The sequence below is a fragment of the Lissotriton vulgaris genome, chromosome 10 (genome assembly GCF_964263255.1).
Source record: "Lissotriton vulgaris chromosome 10, aLisVul1.2, whole genome shotgun sequence".
Classification (NCBI taxonomy): domain Eukaryota; kingdom Metazoa; phylum Chordata; class Amphibia; order Caudata; family Salamandridae; genus Lissotriton; species Lissotriton vulgaris.
This window is the reverse complement of record NC_141698.1, coordinates 714,148,843-714,174,250: the sequence shown is the minus strand read 5'-3', so window position 1 is coordinate 714,174,250 and position 25,408 is coordinate 714,148,843. Positions and strand designations below refer to the sequence as shown.

The following is a 25,408-nucleotide window of genomic DNA, read 5'->3' as shown; positions in this document are numbered from 1 at the left end:
CTGAAAATTGCATTTTACAGGATTTTCGTAAATATTCTGGCTGAGAAACATAGCTTTTACAAACAGTTCTTAAGGGGAGTAAATTCAATAATTTAACGTCTGGGCCCACTAACTACGAGCTACATTTTTTCACAGCAGTAATTTTTACATGTGTTTATATTAAATGTTTATGCGCAATATAAAATGCTCCAGGCACAGTGGGCAAATATTTTTGCTGCAAAAAACACTACACCATTCTTTATAGAATAAACTCCATTTTAAAAGTGGTCATTAAAATTCCTATTGTTGGAGAAGAAACACCTGTAGATACTGTGCTGCAACATACTGCCAATCACTCTTCCTGTGTCAGATAAAAATACAACTATTAGCTAGCAAATGCAAGAACACCAGAACTGGCACTATTATATGTTAGGGTGATGAATCATATGCCAGTATAGCTTCTATTGCTGGATGATGTTCATAACTTCTAATGTGAATAAAATGGCATTAGGGTGGTGTTCAGGCCTTCAGGGTTGCTGCTGCTAGTAGTATGCTACTATCCCTCTCAAGCCAAATAATTAACTAACATGTCCACCATGTCCAGTAACATATTATCCTACAGACTCCTTGGCATGGCATGCCTAGGGCATTGGTGTTCTTTGTCTGCGCATCAGGGTTTTGGTCACGCCATGGTGTTGAGACACACTAGTCTCATATGGACTTCAATAGCCACAGATGATGCTACTTCATTGACAATGCTGCAACATATCTACTCGTATTACTCATTGGCTACTTGATTGGCCAAAGTATATGTAACTCCTGCTCTGTTATTTACTTTGTTTTCTTAGTAATGCTTTAATATGTATAGATAAAACCAATTTGTGGGTCGAGTGTATTGCTGTTAGGTCGAGTAGATAATTCTACTCACTAGACCTGCAGGTCTAGTAATATTTTTCAGATTTGTCGAGCCCTGTTATAGATAGCTCAGGTAACTACTACTGAATTTCAATACTTTTGTACAAGACAAACCTGAGCCTAACTATCATGTCCTTTCAAATTTATTTTTTTCACTAGGATATCCCTCTTACCTTCGTTTGGTTCAGAGGATTTTAAATATTTTTTTTTAGTTTTATTTACTATTACCCTTTCATTTTTGAAAATATAAATCAAAACTTTCTAAGTAAATTTTGGGTCACAATAGTACACAACTCTTATACAAGGGAACCATTAATTGCAACCTTTTCTACTTTGCTTTCAAGGTTACAAAGGCTGTTAACAAACAGAAACACTTATTTTATATTTTACTAATACAACTCTTCTGAATGATCAGAATTCATAACCCAGTCTGACACTCCTCTAAGGAAAGCCCACTTTGGTAGGTGTTTTGAGCGGGTCACCGAATCCAGCGTGGCCCCCATGTAACCTCGCTGCAGATCCGTGGATCCATGTGGCAAACAGATCTTTTTTAATAACTTTTCCTAAACACCATCACTAACACACCACTTGCTATTAATGGCTACAATTGTAGTTAAACACACCATATTCACCAATACTTCTAATAAATACTCATCCTTTACAGTTATACTCAAAGCTTTTCTCTTTCCCCATTTTCCTGTACCTCGGTTACCATGGTGACCAATGCTGTAACATTCTCGGCTAGCAGTAGGTCACTAGTTCACAACAGTTTCTAGAGCAGCTTGCTAACTCCTAAACCAAATACAGCAGAAGTGGTTGACTGTATGCAAATAGAAACACATCCCAAACATCATTACTTCTTTGTAATATATGCACAGTCAATCACACATGTACTTACTTTATCTTAATTTCACAACCTACTTTTAACCACTAGCATATTTACACCATCCAACCAAATGTGATTTTTTTCAATTTTCCTTGCTACGGTCTTTAACTGCCTTCATTTTGAAAACTACCTCATTCAGCGACAGTCTTCTCCTGTGTGCTACTTCTCCTTCTTTCAAAATAGTTAGTGTGTGGATTGTGGGTCACAGCTGTGAGTTTTCGGCTAAAGAGTATGCAAGAAAGTGGCATTGACAGGGACTTAGGGATGCCTAATGTGGATATTACTTGCGTAGGCCAGAGAGTGTTAAAGTGGCATCAATTGCTTACACTGGTTGAAAGTATTAGGACTTCATGATTGTTCACTGTGGTGCCTAAAACCTGGACACACTGACTGGAAATCCTAATGAAGGATACCTTTGTTCAATTAATGAAAGTTTTTCCTCACACTTCCTTGGTGTTCTCCAACATATCCCAGAGGCAGAAATGGAAGTGGTCAACTGAATATTGTCCACAGATAGACAAAGCCAGGAATCAGGTTAATAGAATTGCTACTGTATTCCTCAGAGACCAGAACATGGGATCTATCTATAATCATAACCTGTGCTTTGGCATGGATAGGATTTACAGACCTAATGGGAGTGCATTTCAGGGAGAAAGGCAACAGGGTGTTCCTGAACAACTTGAAAGACTGCATCTTGGTTTTCTGTAGTAATCATATACACACAATAAATACAAATGCTCTTATCAGAGCCACCTTATTTCCCTAATACTTGTTCTGTTTCTTGGTAAGTCCTTTATTAATAAATGTTTCTCGACTCCGTGATTCCATCACATATCCCCAAACTAAAAGCACACATTCAATAGCAAACAACCCTTTCAGCATTCACTTGTTAAGGTTTCTGAGTGAATCTATGACTGTGTGTGTGCATCATTAACTGAAGGTGCAAATGCCTGTGTGGGTCTGTGAGTGGGTGTGTGTCTGCCTCAGTGGATTTCTGAGTCAGTGTGAGGATCTCTGTATTGATATAAGAGTGAGTGTGGGTGTGAGAGTGACTGTATAGATATGTGAATGGATGTCAGTGTCTGTATGAGAGAGGCTGTGAGAGTATCTGCAAGGGTGTAAATGTGGGTAATCGAGTATCTGTTAGGTATGTGAGTGGTTGCGAGTATGTATGAGTGTAAATGTGGGTGTAACAGTGTATGGGCATGTGAGTGGGTGTGATGGTCTGCATGAGTCCAAGTATGGGTATGACTGTATGGGTATGTGACTGAGTGTGATAGTGTCTTACGAATGTAGGTGTGGGTATAACAGGACCTGTGTTGGTATGTGAGTGCCTGTATGGGTATGTGAGTGGGTGTGAGCGTGTCTATCAGTAGGTGCAAGTGTGGTTGTATGGGTATTGGAGTGTGTCTGTATGGGTATGTGAGCGTGTCTGTATGGGTATGTGAGCGGGTGTGAGTGTCTGTATGGGTTTTTGAGTAGGTGTGAGTGTATGTATGAGTATGTCAATGGGTGTGAGAAGATATGTAAGTGTGGGTTTGAGTGTATGCGTATGTGATTGGGTGATGGAGTGTCTAGATAGGTGTAATTGTCGGTGTAACAGTGTCGGTATGGGTATGTTAGTGTGTGGGTGAATGTATGGGCATGTAAGTGGGTTTGAGTGTGAATGTCTGTATGGGTGTAGTGGGGGGGTCTAAGTGTGTATGGGTCAGTTACTGTGTGTGAATGTCTGTATGGGTATGTAAGTGAGTGGGTGTGTGTATTCTTTTTGCATTTGTGAAATCAGCGGGTCCATCGTGGATTTACAAGGGGGGGCTAAGCCCCACGACGGGTCTGCGAATCACGTGAGTGGCAAAAAAAAAAAAAAAAGCCATACAGACATTCACGCACAGTACACAAGCTTGCCCCTCATTTTTAACATATGCAAAGTGCCAGAAAAAGCTCTCACGTAACCCCTTCATGTATTATTCAACAATCTTTTCAGTCCCGGAGACAGTTTCCCAACATATAAAATGGCGGCTGCAACGTTACTGTGAAGGTGTAGTGTGGCCAGCCAATCAGAAGCCTGATTTAGCGTTTGGACCCGTGGATTCATCGTAGGTGAATCTGCGGAGAGTCTGTGTCCCTAGATAAACAATTTTTTTTTTAATTAGATCTCGAAAACTACTGAATGGATTTACATTAATTCACAACAGGGACAGGGCCCAATGTCAAAACAAAAACATAGTTTGCCTAGCAGGAATAATACAGTCACACATCTGGTTCACAGTCTCCACTCAATCGTCTCACAGACCCAATTATGTACCACAACACTGTAGCAGGAATACAAAAGGTTTAATGTTATCCTTCTTAATAGTACATAACAATGTTTACACACTAATTCAAATCAATCATTGCATTACCCCACATATTAAAAAAAAATAGTTTCTTCACAATAATTTAAAAACTTCAATGTAACCTTCACATTACAGCGCAACACAATTAAAAAAAATCCTATAACAAATGACCAGAGAGGGAACAGACAAAAAACAGTTATCAATAATCAAAACTGATCCGTTCAATCTAGGTATCAAATACTTCATGTGGTGTTTACATCACCATCTATCAAGTCCCCTGTTTTCACAAATTCAGTATTGTGCATTACGTCGACGCGTGTCATTGGGCTGGACTTGTATGTCCCCATCTTTCTCAGGACAAACACAGCGGACCTCCTACAAAATGTAACACAAAATGTTGGGGATTGCCTGCAAGGGAAAACTAAGTTTTAGTATTAACAGAAAAATTACCATAGAACTGTTTCACAACCTTTATTTAAAAGGAAATTAAAATTGAGACATTGTTAGCCGATAGGCTGTCATTCAAAGAATAACACAGAAAAACTGGCACTGTGCCTTTAACAACCTCACAGCAGGGTTTGGGAAGAAAGTTGGCAGTGATATAGTCCGGTTAATGAGGAAGTCGGAGACTACCTATGGGAGAAAACTAGGATAAGTTCTTTTAACTATCCTACTGAAGTGATTGACCGTATATGGTTCTTCAGAAAATAAGAGTCGGAATTTCGCTGACCCTACGGGTTGAAGATAATGCCCACTAGAAAAGCTGTTTACATGCGAGATGAAGCAACAAGGTTTTCTGCATTGGCTTAAATGGAGGATCCATTAATTTTGAAAGGGCTATATTAAGTTTCCACGGATGGGACAGTGATCTAAATGGAGGAAATACCTTTTACGGCCCTCTAAAAAATCTTTGACCACTGGCATTTTAAAGAAAGATGGCTGTGAATGGACTTTATGTAAGATGTAATGACTGCAAGAAGTACCTTTATGGAGGAAAACTGCAGGCCAGATTTAAGAAAAGTGGAGAAGATAAGGAAAATTACATTTTCATGGCCCAAAATCAAATGGAGATCATTTTGGTTACACTATAAATAGAACCTTTTTTATTTAAAGTATAGGATTTTCTGAAGGCAGGTCTTTTGGCTTCTTTAAAAATGTGCATACATTCATGTGAAAAGCATCAATGTCCATATTGGAGGAATTCAGAATCCATGCTGTCAATGTCAGTGAGGGGAGGTTGGGATGTAGAATCTGCCCTCCAAACAAGTACAATCCTTCCTGCACAGCAACATCTGTTGTGGTCTCTCTGTAAGATGAAGAAGGTCTGTGAACCACCACTGGCGAGGCCATTCCTGCGCTATTAGGATCATTCTGGTCCTGAATTTGGTCAGTTTTTTTTATCACTGTTGAAATGAGAGGAGTTGGTGGAAACACATAGAGAAATTTCCCTGACTAACTTATCAAAAAGGCATTCCGCTATCGACCCTGGCCGGGTAAACCAGAACGCATAATTGCAGCATTTTTTGTTATCTGTATCTCCAAACAGGTCTATTTGTGGATGCCCCATTTTCGAAAAATGTTCTTGCAAGATGTCGTCGTGTAGAATCCGATCATAATTTTTGTGGACGTTTTGGCTGAGAGAGTCTGCCTAAATGTTCTGGGCACCTGGCAGGTAAATGGCTGTTATCGGTAAGTTACTGGCTATTAACCAATTCCAAATAGCTCCAAGACCCCAGAGACAGGGGCGAGAATAGGTTCCTCCCTGTTTGTTCAGAAAGTGTATAGTGGTTGTGTTGTCGGTCTGAACAAGGAGGGAGTTTGCTGTAATTGATGGAAAAATGGACCGTAGAGCTAGTTAAACTGCTCTTAATTCTAGCATATACTGCTCTTAATTCTAGCATATTGATGTAATATGTCCTTTCTCTGTCCGACCAAACACCCAGAGTCTGTAGGAGCCCAAATGAGCATCTCATCACTGGAGAGAGTTATCTGTGATCAGTGTCTGTCCTGGAGGGTCCGGGTAAAAAGGAATCCCCTACCACCAGGTTTTTCCAATGAGACCACTATGGTAGAGACTGAATTGCAGCTTGTAAAAGGGTCAGCTTACCTTCCCAGCGGTTTAAAAGAGGACTCCTCGCACCTTCCAGACATTGCTGCAGAGGTCCCATGTGTAACCTTGAGTGAGGACCTATGAAAACGCAAGAGGCCATTGATCCCAGTAGAGATGCAATCTGTCTCGCAGATGGATATTAAGATTTGAGGAAACTGACATTTCAGAGTGATTGATGATAGCCTCTCCATCTGCAGTTTGTATGTCTAGTGTAGCACCCAGGTAGTGTAATTTTAGAACTGTGTATACTGTAGACTTTTTGAAGTTGATTTGGAGACCTAGATTGTGCAGTGTCCGGACACAAATTTTATAATGCTGCATTGTTTGCGAGGGCGATTAACACTTTATGAGCCAATCGTGTAAGCAAATATTTTCTTTTTCCTTAGGAGATTGTGACCATGGCCACGCATTTTGAGAATTGTCAAGGGGTCAACTTCAGGACTAACGGGAGTAGTTTGTACGGATAGGGGCAAGATCTCACTCGGAAACGTAGAAACTGCAGATGTTTTGAGGCAATTAGGATGTGGAAGAACACATCCTGAAGATCTACGGAGCACATCAGAGCCAGCATTCAGAACTTCTCCTTGCATATGAATTTCTTCATTAGTCTTAGATCTAAAATGGGTCTGAACTCTTGCTTCAGACTTTTCTTTCTCACCAAGAAACAACTAGAGTAAATTACCAATCATCTTTGGTGACACAGAACCTCCTCTATGGCCTCTTTTTGCAATAGAATGTGGACTTTCTTTTGTAAGAGGTCTTCATGATACTGTGACGTTTTTGCCAGTGGAACAGCAGAAGAAGGGGACTTGAAAGAAAAAGAGAGTAACCATTTTGAACAATATTTAAGACCCATTTGTCTTTTATGATTGACTACCACTCTTTCATGTAATTGGTGATGCTTCCTCCCACCGGAGCAGGTAATGGAGAAGGGGGAAGTGAGGATACATTGCTTGGCAGTCGGTTTGATGGAGGATGGAGGTTATTGTTGTGATCCTCTTTTTCTAGATGGTCTGCGAGGGCGAATGTGACCTTTGCAGTTGGTGGTGTGGAGCCCAGTGACCAGTTTGAACCCTCCACTGTTATATTTCATATAGATACACTAATATAGGCCCAGGTAACATCTTAACATTTCACCTATATTCTTCCCTCCATTACATACATAACAGTTTATAGGGGCTGACCTTTTACCTAGCTACGACATTGCATTCAGAATACAGGTTTTCCCTAGTTCAAAATCACATACATTATTCATGAGTATTTTTGGAAGTGCAGCAGGACTACCATCTCTTGTATAATATCTATGTGCAAAGTTCATTCATAACGTCATCCTAAGTCCGACAAAGTAATACAGCAAGGTAGGACCCCTGGGGAGAACTATGGGTATATATATACAACACATCTGGCTATGACAGATAGAGGAGACCAGGACTTCCCGGCCAACACACTGGCACGAAGACGCTGAGGTTCCTGCATGCAGATACTTCACCTCGCAATGGTCTAGCATCCCTTGCGGGGTGTCCAAACCGAGACCAGGACGAGGTCACACTCTCTCACTTCAGGTACTGGGGTAGACTTTATCCTAGAGGGATTCTTGGCATAACACCTACACACATGCTAGGAACACTTAGGTACATCTAATTACGGAGGCATCGTAGGAATACGCATCTTTTTATTATCATGTATTTTATATACTCATATGTATTCATGATTATTGCAAGATGGTAGAACTTTACCATCTGTTTACTTTCATAGTGATTCTAATCATTTATGTATCTTTGTTACTGTCTAATGGTTGTTGCAGCTCATCTATTTTACACCAGAATAACTGTTCAATAAATTCTTATTGAAAACTCCCAGACCATTTATTCTTTGTATCTTTCTGAGACTAAGTAAGCAAGAGTGACTTAGCAAATGTAGTATATTGTTTCCACAATCCTGAGGGATCAGGGTTGTCATGTTCGATGGTTGCCAGGAACTATACTCTCCTTGGTAAGAGGAGATTATAGTGGCACCGTGAACTAGCTGATACAGAAGGCCAAAATACCTGGTGGGGGTGTACAGAATCAGTCTGATACCAATTCTACAGTGTATGCTGTCCAAACATGCGGAGGATCCTGTTCAGGTCTTATAGGAACTGCACAACACCGCTAATAAAATCACTTGTTATAACACTAGTATCTCTTGCGAAATTCTTTTTTCCTCTCTAGACCAACAGCCTTGAGAGGGTCCATTTCAGATTTCATCCTGGAGAACTCATCCACACTGGTACCAAACAGGATGTTGCCTGAAAAGGGTAAGTTCATGATTCTGTGATGTTCCTCTGGTTTCAGGCCTGTTCGACACAGCTAGAAAGACCTCCTCGTGCAGACGCCATGCGAGTAACCATGTGGTCGAGATCTGTTGCACTTATGATTTGGTTGGATACTAATCCACCTTCATTCAGTTTTTTCTAGAAGTACTGCCTGTCGTCCTTGGGTAGCTTTTCTGTAAATCTAGTGAGAGAGTTCCAAAACTATCTATCATATCCTCCTAGTAAAGCAGAAGCACTCGCTACTTCATGAAAGATGCAGATGTTCCACACATCAGCTTTCCAATTCGAGATTATCTACTTACTGTCCTTATATGGAGGGACTGAGGACGAAGAAGCCACAGAGTGCATCATGCATGCGGCACTCACTATGAGTGAATCCAGAGGGGCATCAGCCCTCAGGAACAAAAGGTCCTGGTCGGGAGCTTTGCATTTGTTTAGGTGTCCGAGGTTGAGGTATTCTAAGAAATGATCGGGTCAAAATTGCTGCATCGTTGGCTCCATAAGTCTTGGAACTAGGGGTAAAAAGGGCCTTGAAACATCTCTATGATGTAGTTTCGAAAAATACTGATGAGGTTGTAGGTGTGCAAATGTCATTATTCAGTTTTGGTGGAGCTCTGATCATAACATCAATAGATGTTGTAAGGTCATCCACTGAGGACACTCTGGCTGGGGGTGTGTCCTTTAAGGTAGGAGAATCATTTTTAAATGAGGACCTAAGCAGGGTGACCCCTTTCTACTCGGTCTTGACATGGAACCATGACATCCTCTAGATTCCAACGTGGATCTAGTTCTAGATGGCTTTCATTTTGATATATGACTGAGAGGACTCCTAGATCTACGAGAAGACCTAGGTGCACTAGGTAGGCGCAGACTCCTCTCTGGAGAAACTGATGGTATGGCAGGAAAAAAGTTAGGAGAAGGTGTCCCTGGTGTATGCGGCGTTACTGTTGATCGAGAGTACATCCGCGAATAGGCTGAGTCCGAGATATGAGACACATGTCTTGTTTGTAAGCTTTCTAGCCAATGTGGTGAAATATTCAGTGGTGACTGAGAAGAAGGCCTGATGGAGAGGCCTTGATCCCGCTATATATTTTGGCAAAAGTTGTATCTATGCCGACGCAGAGCGTGCTCTTGACTTCGATGGCACACGGAAGGCGGACAGCTTTACTTTAGACGCCGACTGGACTTTCTCCGAGTTGACATTGATGAACGTCTTTGAGCCTTCAATGTGTGTGACGGCAAAATGTGCCCCAACATCGCCGAATGTTTCCTGAGAGCTGAAGACTGCAATGTCTATGAAGGTCTTAACACAGATGGCCGTCGACTGTGTTTTTGATGGCGATGGGTGCCTTGTCGTTGGTGTGACTAGTATGTTCCAACGTCGGTGTCAACTCAAATTCCAACGTCGACGGTGAACAAACAGGAATTTTCTCTGCTCTCTATGCCATACCTCTCAACGCCAGCCAGGAGTGCCGTTTTCGGTTTATCTCAGGAGACGTTTCTTTGTGGGGTGTTTTAGGATGAGAAAAGGGCTCTTTGATGATAAACTGATACTTTTCAAGGTCCTTTCATGACACAGCGGTTCCTCTCTTACGGAGGCCATTAAGTCTGATCTTCTCTCTGTCCTTCAGGGTACATCTAGACAGTTTCTGGCAATGAAGACAGGAGTCAGGACGATGGGACTCTGGAAGACACATAATACAGAAGGAGTGAGAATCAGTTTGAGCCTTCTTCGTCCCACAGGAGGGACACTTCACAAAAAGCGAAGGCATGACTAACCGTAAAAAAAAATTAAAAAATTCTGTAAGAAAAACTGTTGTCTGTACTCTAGGAACTGAAATCTTTCAAAATAAGTTGGTTTGAAAAGGGTTTGTTTGAAGAGAGTTTTATGACAAAATTGTCAAAAAAGCCAGAGCTCAATGCTCTAGGATCCCAACAGTAGGAGCTGTTAAAAGGAACTGGCCTGTCACCTATGAGGCATGATGGGATACAGGGGGTGCTGTGAGATTCTTAAAGACACATTGCCAGTTTTTTCTGTTATTCTTTGAATGGCAGCCTATTGGCTAACAATGTCTTATATTCCCCTTCTTTTTATTTAAATCAATGTTGTGAAACAATTCTATGGTAATTTTCTGTTAATAACATTTGTTTAGGTAATTGCATATTGGTTTAAAATGAAAACTAAATGTAATTTGCCATTTTTAGACTTTTCTGTCAGCTGCAAATATATGTATTTATTAAGCATGGGCAGAAAATTTGTTCCGCTCGTGGAATTTGCGGATTTTTGGCAATTTTGTGGTCCGCGAATCGCGCGAAATTGCCCAAAAATCCGCCATTCGCTAGCTGGCGATTTTTTTTTTTGCTTGGTCGCACTTCAAAAATACAATCTCGCGCGCGCGGCGTTGACTTACCGTGATTTTGAGTTCGCCGAGTTGTTTTCCTCCCTGTTTGAGTGCGATGCGCCATTTTGGATCTGACTGCGTGATCGCGCAAGACTTTGACCGCGAGTACGTCATGGAGTCCCGCCATCTTGCACTGCGAGACTTTGAGAACGCAAATACGTCATAAGGGCCTGCGAGAGTAAACAATTGCGAAGACGTAGATGTGACTCGCAGCTGACATCAGGCGGGAGATTTGAACAGCTTGTTTTCCCGAAGTCACAAAAATTGCAATTCTGCACAAGAAATCTAGTGCTGGCAGCTGATGGTTTGGATCAAAATAACTCCTCAGATTGACATTTGGCTGCACTTTTTTGTGCAAGGAGTCCATTTTTGGGGAGGTGGGAGGAAGGAAGTGCTATCTACACATCCACAAGGGTCTAAGGGACAGTTTACCGACCTCACCAGATTCAATCCCCAAATCCACTATACTCAATACATAAAAATCTGGAGGTCATTCTACAAACCGTTGAGAAAAGAATAAAGAAAAAGAGATAAAACTAACTATAACCATTGCGAATCAGTCAGATTTCCATCAACTGCCTCACAAGGCCAGTGTCATCATTTGGATATCCTTCTTTTCTCAACATTCAATCTCTTTGACACAACAAGAGAAGATATGGTGAGAATATCGCATCGGTCCATGTGACCCTTGTATGAACAAACACAGACAGAGGAGACAACAGCGACCTGTAGTTTTACTGAATCTACTGGTGTATCTGAAGGATGTCTCAGTTATGTGATGGAAAAGGATAAAGTGCAGTGCAAAAAAAGTGGTGATCTAAAAAGGAGATGTGAGAGAAAAACCCTTTATTTCAACAACTCTCACAAACCTAATAAAAAGTTGCAGATACGACATTGACCAAATATGTTGCTGCCTATAAGAAAGTGGTCGACTAGTTTCAGTCTTGAAGGGCCCTTTGCCCAGGCTTTCTTCAGGACCTTTATTAACATTAAGCTACTGCATACGTGAAAACAAACAAAATAAAACCGTGTAATTATGTGCTTGTCATATTACCTGCATATAGGCAGAGTGATTGTCACACCTAAAAGATAGAATTTGCACACATGTAACATGAAGTAACAAAACATGGTAATCATCAAAGTACTTGCTCAATTTAAATTACACAATCAGCTCAACGGTTTGGTTATTAAATTAAAACAAAGTACCTCCAAAACCAAGTTACAGGTCCACTCACCTGTCCTATATGAGGTATCAGCCCCACCTCACCCGGTAAACACTCAGGTGTGTGAGACCCCGCCCTGTAAATAAGGTAGATACATATTCACGGGGGGATCAAACTCTTCAAAGTAAGAGATAGAATGCAAATATCCCATCACTCTCATTCTCAAACTCAATCAAACAACCCGAGCACGTAGTCTCATATTGTGACTAATCATATGAGCGCCATAAAATCTCGTACGTAGAATTCCCTTCATATAAGTCTGTCTATAGAAATTCTGTAACGGGTTATTACTACAGGCATTAGCCACTCTCATGTATACTGTTCAATTCGTTGTAATGGATGTAGACGTTATGCTTCTAGTAATCACAGTGGCTGACTGTTGTCGCCTCTGTATCACATAAGAAAACTGCTGTTGCTTATGGGCAATAGCCACCTGCCCAGTCTTATGTGGCATATATCAGAAACAGTTTGGGCTTGGGTCAGTGCATATCTTCAAACATACTGTTGGTGCGGTTATGTCTAGAGGTCTCATAGAACCAGCTATCCGTACATTGGAATAGGCTCTGGTTTAAACAGAGCAATCTCACTTAGATATTACTGTATGTACGTTATCAACCAAACTGCAATCGTATGTCATTTTGAAAATAAACAACTGTCTCTTAGTCTCTGTCACGCCCATCTCTGTTGCGATAAACCAGTTTCGCCGCATACTCGCTAGCAAACCTGCTAAAAAAGTCTCCTATTCTCCATTCAAAAGACACACCGCTGTTTAGTCGTCATTTAGTCCACAGACTCGACAAAGGAAGGAAAGTTCATTATCTGCCACGCGCATTCATACTCGCGCTGCTTCTTCTCACTACCGAATCTATGTACAATGTCTCTCAATTGCCCGTCGGTAAATTGAGCTCCACCTTGCTGTATGGGAGGTCCCGAGGCACCATCTTGTCAATACCTTTATCGCTTCCGCTAACAGCACACCGTCATCATCGGGCGACGGACTACAGGATGACGTCAGACTCAACAGTCTTGAAGCGACACAGATTGAATTAGGGAGTCTATTGAAGTTTAAAAGACTCAATGTTCACAAGATAGTGGTGTAATAAAGTTACTTCAAAAACATCCACGATCATGTCGGTGGCTCAACCTGCCGTGCTGGTTTAATTGATCTTATTTTGTTTTGAATTAAGATCATTACTGATGTATTACTGTTCTTTGTAGTCTATAATTCTGCACCACATTATTTCTCTACTTCGAAACAACTACCGTATATCTCTTAATCCGCTCAAATCAAATTAAGTTATTTAGTTTTTTTCGTGATTGGTTGCTTCTTATAGGTTTATCAGTCATAATGTGGTGGTACTAATGCTGCTACTAATGCAAGTATTTCAAGTAGTTCCTTACCACTTCTTCTTGTCTAAGGATAATCCTATTGACGGACAACGAAGAAGGCATGAACTATTTATTTCAATGACTAGATCCCATCTTCCATATATCTCTAGTTGGTTGGCAGGGTAGGACATATGTAAAGGGCCCTGAGAGTGGATATAATCTATCACAGCAAAATCCACGGAATAGTATCATTCAGGACCTTCGTGTCACTACTTAATTTGAACACCCATTTTTGGTCTCTAATAAAGAGATACTTTGTTCTGTCATTGACGTGTGATGGTATATGGGGTTTCTCCAGGACTGTCCATGAAAAGCTTTCAGGGGGATGATTACATTCAATGAAATGCCTTGTTAATTTTGTGTTGGTTTTTTTGCAACGAAAGGTACTCTTATGTTCTTGCATTTAATGATTTACCTTTCGAGTGGTCATACCAACATACGGATACCCACAGGGACACTGAATCAGATAGACCAAAATGTCGCTATTGCAGTTAGTAAAAGCAGTCTGGCCCCATGGTCTTGATGATCCGATGTCTACTGTTTTGGATTGATCAGTTTGTGGACAGTTGGTGCACCCTCCACTCCGAAAGTGTCCTTGGACAGGTGCTAAATTCCACAAAGTACTGGTTGGTCTTAATTCCAGTTGTCTCGGACGAGTGTGTATGAGACAGTCACGTAAACTCCGGGCCTCTTTTCAAGGAAAAGAGAGGCATCGGAATCTTTTCTGTTCTTGTATTGAGGAAACACCAATTCTTCAGTATACCCTTCTGAATGTCATTGGTGTGTTAAAAGTGTTCACAAAAGTAAGGCGTCCCAGAGGAGGTTTTTCAATCTTGGGCTCCAACAGGGCTTCCCTATGATTGTTTGAAGCTCGCTTGCACGCTTTTTTGATCAATTTCTTAGGGTATAGTTTTGCTTTTAGTTGTTTTGACATGTCTTCAGAGTGCTGTTTGTACTTCTTATTTGTCAAACAATTACGTAGAAGATGCAAAAACTGACCATATGGCAGATTATCTGGCAACGACTTAGGATGTTGACTATCGTAGCGTAAAAGTGAATTACATGCCATTGGTTTTCTAAATAATTCACTCTCCAATCCTGTGGGTGTCACATAGATCAGCAAATCCAAAAAGACTAACTTGTCTTTGTTTACTTCCAGAGTGAACCTCAAGAATTCATTACGAGAGTTAAGCCAAGTTTGGAACTGGATGACTGATTCCACATCTCCATGCCATATTACTAGAATATCATTGATATACCGCTTCCACAGTCAAATAGACTGATGGAAGGGGTTATCAATGGAAAGTACGTGCTCTTGCTAAAAACTGTGGACGTAGAGGTTCGCCAAACTTGGCGCAAAACCGCTGCCCATACTTGTCCCAGAGACCTGGAGGTATATAGTGTCTTCGAATCTGAAGAAATTTTCCTTCATGGCCAACTGGGCTAACGTCATGATGAAATAGACTGGGGTAATTGATTCCAGGGGGCTCTCATTCAGAATAGCAGAGATGGTATCAAGCGTCGCATCTTGAGGAAAAGATGTCTAAAGAGACCCAACGTCGAAAGAGTCCAGCAGGTCTCTCTCGCAGTCGAACTCTATCGTAGGTAGGAGGCTTAGTACGACCTTTGTATATTGTAGATACGTAGGCATTTGCTTAACAAGTGGTCTCAAGAAGAAGTCCACGAAAGTGGATAAAGGCTCCAACAGTGAGCCTATGCCCGAAATAATCGGTCTGCCCGGAGGAGGTCTCGTGGTCATATGGACCTTTGGTAAGGTGTAAAAATCCGGCTTCACCGGGAGTGTTATTTGGAGAAAGGCTAATTCATGCGCGGTTATCCAACCTTCGTTGAGCGCCTCCTCAACTGCAATAGCAATGGTCTTGCTCAGTCTTGCAGTTGGATCCTCGTTGAGTGGGTGATAGGCCCTTCTCTCATTCAGCTGTCGTAGACATTCTGAACGGTATACTTCAGTATCTTGGATCACAGTAGTACCACCTTTGTCGGAGGGCTTAATTGTGATTGCCGGATCTCCAGTCAAAGCTCTAAGAGCCAGCTGTTCTTTGTGTGGAAGATTACTGTAATATCTTCTCTTGCTAGAACACATGATGGTGATTTCTTCCTGGTGGTACACCATGTAAAGGTGGATTGAAAGTAGACCAGTTTCTAAGTCCAGTGTTCGTATCTACTGTAGATTCAGGTTGGTCTTTATCCTTAAAAAAATGATAGAGGCGAACCTTTCGAAAAAATGGCGCCAATTCTCGTTGGATTGTAAAAGCATCCTCCTCTGTAGTGGTTACAAAGCCTAGACCTCTATTAAGGACCATTAATTCTTCTGGTGTCAGGTTCTTTTGACTTAAATTAACTACTAAGTCCCGTCCGGGTTCAACATTGTTTGTTGTTGGTTCCGATTCAATTTGGTCTTGCCCATCTGTTGTGGTACGGGCTCGGGTTGGTACCAATGGACCTGTGACTGCCGTTTTCTTCTTCTGCCTCTTGTTCTCCCCTGTAAAGCGAGGGGGTCCCAGTAACAAGGAGACATTAACCAAATAGTTGGAAATAAATCAAATCAACAAAGCTTTAGTCCACATTGTTTTTAATTCACAATGGGACGTTGTACTCAAAATACACAAATTACACAATAATCAAGCATTGGTTAGTTACAGTGCCCCAAAGGGTAGAAGCGGGGAGGGGGAATGTGATAGTGATGGGAGTAGGTGAGGAAAGGAAAGAAGATTCTTAGGTGACGAAAAAATCAGCACTTGAAACTTGTTTCTCACAGTTACAAATTCTGTACCAAAAATAGGACCAACAGGTTCAAATATATTATTTTAGACAAAAATCATACTCCAAAAGTTCAATGAATGAAACCAATAGGGTGTGGAGTTGATAATGAAAGGCAATCAGATGTCGACGTTTCGACCCTTGTAGGCGCAGATATTGTTATGATCTTGCTGTAGGGTCTTCATCAGGACTGGAGGATAGGGGACACGTAACCTATTTGGTACATAAATGAATGTATTTTAACACGGGAAAATTATATCCCTAACTTTTATTTAAAAGAACATTGCACATCACCCAAAATATGGGATTGGCTCAGGTTGGAACATGTATGCCGCCGGGATGGCTGGGAATACAGGCAAAAAGAATGCCCCTACTTAGGTGTGGCACAAAAACGCACAATATGCACATGATTAAGTGATATTAAAGAATCCCAATTATTCAGTGTGGAAATTGGGACCATTTGGTAAAGAGCAGTTGGGGATAGGCTTGAAACGCAACGGTGGACAGTCTAAGGAGTCAGTGAATACTCCAGCTGGTTGAAGGGTGATCATATGAGCAGGGAGGATACCTGCTGCTTGCTGTTGGCATGCATTACTGCTATTTAGTGCTAATATGGAACTGGCTAACTGAGAAAGCTTACCACACACGTGGTGTACACAGGACCCGATTATGCGTGGGTTCGAGGTCAATAGAGATGAAGAGATCTGTAATTTTAAAATAAAGGTGTAAAAACCAGTATAAACTGCGAGAGGCAGTGATTGGATTCACTAATATTGACTTATGAAAAGGGGGGGGGGAAGGACTCACCAAAATATAGCCCAATCGCTATTCACAGTGTTTCCACGGGTCTGGGGGGGTCCGTTGTGACCATCGACATAATCTAACAAATTAAGGGCAAAAGACGCTTGTTAGGGGACCATAGTAATATTAAAAATGGTTCAAATACAAATGGCCCACAGTGCGGATTGAAGACTCACCACGGTGCCGTAGCCAAGACACGTCCGGCAGAGATCGTGTTTGTGGCAGTCGGGCGGCGGTGCTTCTATGGCTGCGTCTGCAGGACAAGGCAAGAAGAATCGATGTTAGCAATCTAGTGTCGAGACGGGTTTCTTAAAAGCGTCGGGACAAGATCCTGACTGAGGAGACGCTCACCGTTCACGGAGCTAATCCGGCTTCAGTCAATTCACGCAGTCGCAATGGCGACGCGGAGTTCCGGGTTTGGAATATCACCCTGACAACCGGGTCACGTGGTGATTTCTAACTCGCGTAAACCTAGTAGAAAGACTTACTGAAAAAGGTTTTATGTTCAACATGCCCAATATAGTCCTGACTGCTTTTAAAACTAAAATGAGTAATTATGGTTAAAAAATGAATCAAACAGTGGGAGTTTGATGTATTTAGGGCGTCTTTGTGAAAATTACACTGGAACCAGTTCTCCCCTGGCATACCCCTAAAAAAGACTGGTTGGTAAAGTCTTGTTGAAATTGTTGAAAAGGTGCCGGTGGTTGAAAGTGCTGTGGTGGATAGCCCCAAGGAGTGGGTGGCCACCATGGTTGAGTAGGTGGTGCCATATAGCCTCTCCAGGAAGTGCCCCAGAGTCTCCAACTTCCTGTTCCTGTCCAGCAGGCTCCTCCCAGTGCTTTGTCCATGTCCTGGTCACTTTTCATTTGGATCTGGAGCTGAAAGGATTACTCTTTGTGGCTGCTGCTGGAAATTTGTATTTGAGGACTTTTTGTTTGGATCACTTTTGGATTTGAGATTTTACAAGTAAGTTGGTGTTGTTTGTTTGGGGCATTGCAGTTGCTGCAACTACAATTTATAAACTTTTTCACAACCTAAAAAAATATATATATTGTGGGTAGCCACAGTATCCAGTAGGCCCAGGGTTAGTCATGGGTGCATGATACAACCGTTTCTGTGAGTTTTGTTGAACTTTAATATCATTTACGGCATGGATGGCATGGAATTGAATAGCTCACTATTATATATGGAAGTTTTTTTTAATTTTGGGGTGCGTGTTAAAGCCACACTAGCCAGTAGGCCATGGGGTAGTCGGTGGTGCATGGACCAAGTCTTTCTGTGGGGTCTCTTGAATTTAAACATCATTTAGGGCATGGCTGGCATTGGATTAGGGTGATCGTTGTGTGTATTTCGATTGTTTGGGTGTTGTTGGGGCCTGGTCCAGGGCCTGGCCATGTGGGTGGGGGCCATTTTGATACCTGGTCCAGGGACTGGCAATGTGGGTGGGGGTCCAGGGGCCATTTTGAATCCAGGCAGGGTGCTTTGTGCCATAGGCCTGCACCCAGTCAGCCTTGCTTTCAATCCATTATGCCCAGGGGTACTCAGTGGTGCATGGACAAAGTCTTTCAGTGGGTCTCTTGAATTTAAACATCATTTAGAGCATGGATGGCATTGGATTGGGGTGATTTTTGTGTGTATTTAGATTTTTTGGGTGTTGGGGCCTGGTCCAGGGCATGGGCAAGTGGGTGGGGGCCATTTTGAGGCCTGGTCCAGGACCTGACCGTGTGGGTCTAGGGGCCATTTTGAAGCCAGGCAGTGTGCTTTGTGCCATAGACCTGCACCCAGTATGCCTTGCTTTCATCCATTATGCCCAGGGGTACTCAGTGGTGCATGGACAAAGTCCTTCTGTGGGGTCTCTTGAATTTAAACCTCATTTAGGGCATGGGTGGCATTGGATTGTGGTGATTTTTGTGTGTATTTCGATTTTTTGGGTGTTATTGGGGCCTGGTCCAGGGCCTGGCCATGTGGGTGGGGGCCATTTTGAGGCCTGGTCCAGGGCCTGGCCATGTGGGTGGGGGTCTAGGGGCCATTTGGAAGCCAGGCAGTGTGCTTTGTGCCATAGGCCTGCACCCAGTCTGCCTTGCTTTCATCCATTATGCCCAGGGGTACTCAGTGGTGCATGGACAAAGTTCTTTTGTGGGGTCTCTTGAATTTAAACATCATTTGGGGCATGGATGGCATTGGATTGGGGTGATTGTTGAGTGTATTTCGATTTTTTGGGTGTTGTTGGGGCCTGGTCATGTGGGGGGGGGGGCATATTGAGGCCAGGCAGTTTTTGCCATAGGCCGGCAAGGTTGCGGGCCAGTAGACCTAGGGTTACACAATGAATGGGTGCATGAAACAACTCTCTGTGTGGTCTTTTTGATTAGAATTGAAATTTTTATTTTGGCTCTTCCCGTTTTTGGGTGTGTTGTGTTAATAATAATAAATGCCTAGTTGCAATAGTATTATTTGAAGCACAATATATGCAACATTTATTCAACTGATGTTCCTCTGCCTTCTTTGCTTTTAGGTGCACAAAGAACCAGGAATCATCCTCATCATCATCACTTGTTGTAGTGCCAGGAAGAAGTCCTGCTGCGGTGTGTGCACAACGTCACGTGACGTCACGTGTGGCCATAGACAACTCTGCAACTCGTGCAACTGCGTCCTGCTGTTCTGACATCTGAAGATGGGCCCAAAGAAAGGTGGCGGTAGCTCCTCTAACAAGAAAGTTGCCAGTGCCACTGCCAGTAAGCAGGAGCAGAAGAAGCAAGTGGCACCACTTACCAAGGAGACTGGTGTGCCGACCGACACTTTTTTGGGGGGGGAGAAAAACTACGCCTGCAGCAGCGGTGTCTGCCGGGGAACCAAGCTGGGAACAGCACCTCCGCTTCATTGGTCTCAGTGCCACCACGCCAAGTTAGGCCCAAGCCCATGAGTGCCGCAGAGGCAGCCACTTTAATTGCTCTTTCACCATCGACCAGTGATGTTGGCGTTCACTCATCGCAAAGTAGCATCCAATCAATGCAGGGTGTAACACATCTGACGAGTGTTCAACCACAGCCGCAACAACAGGTGCAACAAGGAGAGGCGCAAGGAGAGGCGCAACTGCCCGCAATGCTTGTTCCTCCAGAAGTAGTGGCACATGTCGAAATCGAGATTCATGCGGAGGTATCAGCTGAGCAAGCCACTCCTGATGATCCATTGTCTTTCAGATCCCCAGCAAGGAAAAGGAGGGCTACTAGTAAGACTTCTTCTTCAAGCCCCCTTCCTTCTGATGATTTAGATCTTGATTGGCACCCACAAATTCAGTCTGAGATGGAGGCACGCCATGAGCCGACAAAGCTAGGTAAAAGGAAGGTTCCCGCAAGGCTTTCAGTTATGGGTGATGACGAAGAAGAAGTAGAAGTGGTGTATTCTGCTGCTGATGAAGAGTCTGTAAATGACGACCCAGTCATCACAGTCGTCACTCCAGCCCCAGCGGGCATGCAGTAGACAGACATTTTAACCCTATCCTGAAATGATGCGCGGGATGTGGGCGGCGTGGCACTGGTACCACCACCAACACAGGTAACTACTACACTAACATGACCTACAGCTTCCATATTTTCTCTTCAGAAGGGCCGGCAGGGACCTCCATCCAGCTCGACCTCCATTACCTCAAGTAGTGGTGCTGTAAGTGCACAACAGAGACAAATTCCGCCACATCCATCCTCCACTTCATCTGGCATTGAAAGTGGCACCTCCACCACCACCACCACCACCACCACCAGAAATCTCAACTCCCCAGTTTGGGACTTCTTTAGTATTAGCAAAAAGGCGGCAAACCAGGTTATTTGTCCGATTTGTAAACAAGTAGTTAGTCAGGGTAAGCTTGGTACCAACTATGGTACCAGAGGCCAGAGAGGTCATCTCCAGAAACACCACAGCATCCAGTGGGAGGCGCAGCGAAGTAACATCCGGAAAGCCAAAAGTACAAATCCAAATGTAGCCATTGATATTGCATCTGATGACGAGGAGCTGATCGTGCAGGGGGGCGGGGGTGGAGAAGTGAGAGACATTTTTTCTTGTACACACAGTACCCCTGGCAGCAGCACTGCAGTGGTAGCGCCCACACCCTCTACCCCAGCAACATTTAGGAGGCACAGTAAGAGTCTGGTAGAGACACCAATGCGAAAAACTACATCAATGAGCCTAACTGGGTTGAAGAAGTCGGGATCATCATCATCATTTGAACGCAACTACCCAACGGCACGCTGTATAATGCAATGCTGGCTAAAATGTTAGCGCTGGACCTTATTTTTTTTCTTTCGTGGAAGGGGTGGGTTTTCTAGAATTTATGACAACAGTCTGTCCTAAATGGAAGGTTCCTAGCCGGTCCTATTTTGACATTGCGGTTCCAGCACTACAGCAAGATGTGCTGGACGTGATTGGGGCAGCTTTGCAGAAGAGTGCTGTTCACACTATCCACCTGACAACAGACATGCGGACCAGTTGCCAAGCCGTTGATTACATGTGCATCACTGCACACTGGGTCTCTTTTGCGGGAGTTAGAGAGAAGATAGCTACAGGTGTTGACAGTGTCACAATTTTTCAAGCTACTCTGAAACGTGCAACAGTAGCCATGTTTGCCATGGAGAAATCTCATACTGCAGTAAACATTTTGGAGGAGTTTAACAGTAAGGTCTTTGAATGGCTGCATCTAAGAAAGCTCATGATTGGTTATGTTTCCACGGATAATGGCAGTAATATAGTTACTGGATTCAAGATAGCCTGGCTGACGAGGATTATGAATCCGAAACCGGTCCCAGGATGTTTGTTTCCGGTCCAGGGAAGACATGGCTTGGCAGTTCGGGCTGAACTGTTCTCATGAGGCACAGGGTCAGACTGATTTGCATATGGCCATATCTGAACTGGGGTGGCTGAGTGAGCTAAAGAATGGTGATGGATTAATCCCAGATCAGTTGACTGGGGGTGAGTGTTTGATTTGCTCAAACGCTCCGTCCATCATCCCCTTTTGTTTCGCTTTGTTCGCCCTAAATTGGCAGGGTATGCTCAAACGTGAGTCCCTTGCTCACTTGGCCACTGGATTCAAGATAGCCTGGCTGATGAGGATTATGAATCCGAAACCGGTCCCAGGATGCTTGTTTCCGCTCCAGGGAAGACATGGCTTGGCAGTCGGGCTGGACTGTTCCCATGAGAAACAGGGTCAGACTGATTTGCATATGGCCATGTCTGAACTGGGGTGACTGAGTGAGCTAAAGAATAGTGATGGATTAAACCCAGATCAGTTGACTGGGGGTGAGTGTTTGATTTGCTCAAACGCTCCGTCCATCATCCCCTTTTGTTTCGCTGTGTTTGGTGCACAGCATTAACATTATTGTTCAAGATTTCTTAAAAAAAGAAAACACAGTCAGCAAGTTACTGACCACCTGCCGAAGAATCTGCACACATTTCAGCCATTCTTTTAAGGCCTGGAAGCAGCTGAGGATTTTTCAACGTGACCGTAGAGTGCCAGACAGAGGACTCATCCAAGAGGTGGCAACACGTTGGAACTCAAACATCTACATGCTTGAGCGTCTGTTTGAGCAGTACTTGGTAATCAATGAGTATGTCTTTCACGCACGGGCTGCTTCTATGAAAGACATGAGGCTAGAGGTGGAGGAATGGGACCTAGTTAAAAGCCTGACAGACCTGCTTCATCCTTTTGAGGTCTTCACCCGTGAAGTCAGCAGGGAGGACTGTACTTTGGGCAAAGCTATCCCATTGTTGTGCATGCTAGAGCACCAACTGAATGCGGTGTCTTTAACGTTCTGAGTTGATGCTGAAAAACAAGACGCATATCGGTTGGCGGAGAGCTTATTAAGCCGCCTAGTTGACAATGCAAGGCTTAAAGCAATACATTCAGAGCAACATTACATTTGTGCCACTTTTCTAGATCCACGGTACAAAAAGGCACTGCCCAGAAATACATTAATTCCTTTTTCTGAAGCAGATGTTTCCAAGTACAAACATTGGCTAGATCCGTCAGCCACTCGGTTCGAAAAAGAGAAGCTGGAAACTGAAGGAACCACCACAAGTACTACTGAAGTAGCAGGCCATCCGGCGTCAAGGTCCACTTCTGTGACCGAAGGCAGTCCCTTTCCCTCAGAGCCGTTAACGACACCAGCAACCGTATCATCATCACTTGCACCAAGCCCAGACATAATATTGTCGGAAGCTGATTGGATAACTCACCAAGGGTTTGCTCGTTCCAGTGTTGATGCAAAGGCAACACATGGTACGCAAAGTGGAGCACCCCTGGAGGACCTTGAGTGGATGGTGCAGGCCTATCTGGATGACCCAATAGAGATCTTGTTTGATCAGAACCAATTGGTGTATAGGTATGGGAAAAGGCCTCAATGGCCACTGATCACCAAGCTGGCTATAAAATATTTGTCTTGCCCACTCGCAAGCGTGTCTTCTGAACGTGTTTGGTGCCATTGTAACTTCCAAAAGGACCCGCCTGATCAAGATGAATCAGCACTTCATACCACCATATTACAAAATACGCGAATCCACGCAAGAAGAAGAGGACACCGACTAGGTGACGGAAGTTCTTCTCTTTTAGCGGACCTACTCCCGGTTCAATTCACAGAGTTTGACGACGACACCACACCTAGGCTTGAAATAATTACTTTTTTTTTGTCCTTAATCACTTTTATTTCTGTGTCTTTGTTTGTTTTTCAACTTTTAGCACAACAAAACTATAATCACAACAAATACATCAGCAGCACAGTCTTCGTCTTATTTCCATATTGAAGGTGCCGCTGTCTGCATTCCTGAAGTTCACAAGTTCACAACTCAGTCATGCTCATCTATCCTCCTCCTCCAGACTCCACCTATCCATTTCCCTCAAGGCAGATGGCCGGATTATGCATAATCAAGAAACTGTTGCGTCGTAGACGAGTCCCCTCAAAAGAAGTGGGACTGGAATGACTGACTATGCTGACTGTTACTTCTGAAATTGACACGAGAGGCTGCCATGTGGCCCTTCACTTAAGAATAAGATGCTGACAAAAAGTGGAACAGGTAATGAATGATGAGATGGCATGCAGTGGACAACACTGGCTGTCTGGCTCTGATGAAAGCAATTGCTGTTTGTTTGTTGTGCATGAAATGAATCCTATGTGTTCTGTTATTATTTAATCTTTTACACACTAAATGTAACTCAAGTCTACTCTGTTTACCTTGTTTAATGCAAATTGTACTTCTACTGAAGGGGCCACTATGTTGCATTTTTTAATATGGAACATGTCCTTGGACTCACTGTGTGTAGACTGTGACTGCATGAACAACATTGAGTTTGACAACACCATGATGATGATGAGTCATGATGACCAAAGTTACATAATAACTTCACAGTCACTCACTGGGATGGATGGATCATCATCGTCAATTTACGGAAGAACTATGGCCATTTCGTGAGTGGCAAACAGGTAAACAAGTTACCAACAACCACAGCAGAACTACATGTCTGTCAGTGTAGTGTTATGCCAGAGTCCAGACAGCGGTTCATGTAAAATTGCGGCTATGTGGCTTGCTGTATAAAATTAGATCTGCTTTGTCTGTCTGTGTCAAAGAGGTATGCTACATGGAGGTTGGTTCACTCAGTGGTGCCTGCTTTGACCGTATGCATGGCCCTGGCCTCGTGTGTGCTAATTATTATCCTGGAAACAGAGACTCAGAGTAGGCACTTTAGAAATGATTCATGTATGTAATACCGTCGCCTCTGAAAGTGAAAGTGTTATTTTTGCACTACACACCGTAACTTATATTTTTCCTCTGTGGTGTTTTAATATCCCTTTCTGTTTTTCCATCGACAATTACAGGCCATCACTTACCCTTTGCGATGGGAAAAACATTAACTCAGGTTTACCATAGCAATCCGCAATTCCACATCCGCCAGTGGACAGTGTGGTCACCAAGATTGATCGACGGAGCGCCCAATGGAATGGAGGAGTACCGCGAATAAGAGGAATGGCTGGAAGCATGCAACTTACCAATTTGACCAGGACAACTGCAACATACAGTTACAGTATCCACTTCACTTGTCCTTATCTTTTAAATAATGTTATTGTTGTGAACTTCTGTGAGTGCGACTCTGTGCGTTTGCTCTCTGCTTCAAATTCATCCCTACAGCTATTTGATGTTTCTATGCTATTTTTAAAACTAATGTAATGTACTACTAAGTGTTTACTCTCTCTGAGGGCAGATAGGCAAGTGCAATTGCGTAATTACTGCAGCCCTG

At 43.1% G+C, this 25,408-nt stretch overlaps 1 protein-coding gene and 1 long non-coding RNA gene across 3 annotated transcripts in view; both read right to left on the bottom strand.

Moving 5' to 3' along the window:
* Positions 1 to 25,408, bottom strand: part of EPC1 (enhancer of polycomb 1) — a 1,373,110-nt gene that overhangs the window by 1,078,859 nt on the left and 268,843 nt on the right. The gene's annotated exons all lie outside the window — the stretch shown is intronic.
* LOC147688708 (uncharacterized) lies at positions 16,467 to 17,216 on the bottom strand. Its single transcript, XR_015300545.1, has 3 exons — positions 17,143 to 17,216; positions 16,976 to 17,039; positions 16,467 to 16,548 (listed from the first exon to the last, which is right to left on the bottom strand). It is a non-coding gene; the product is annotated as an uncharacterized LOC147688708 (long non-coding RNA).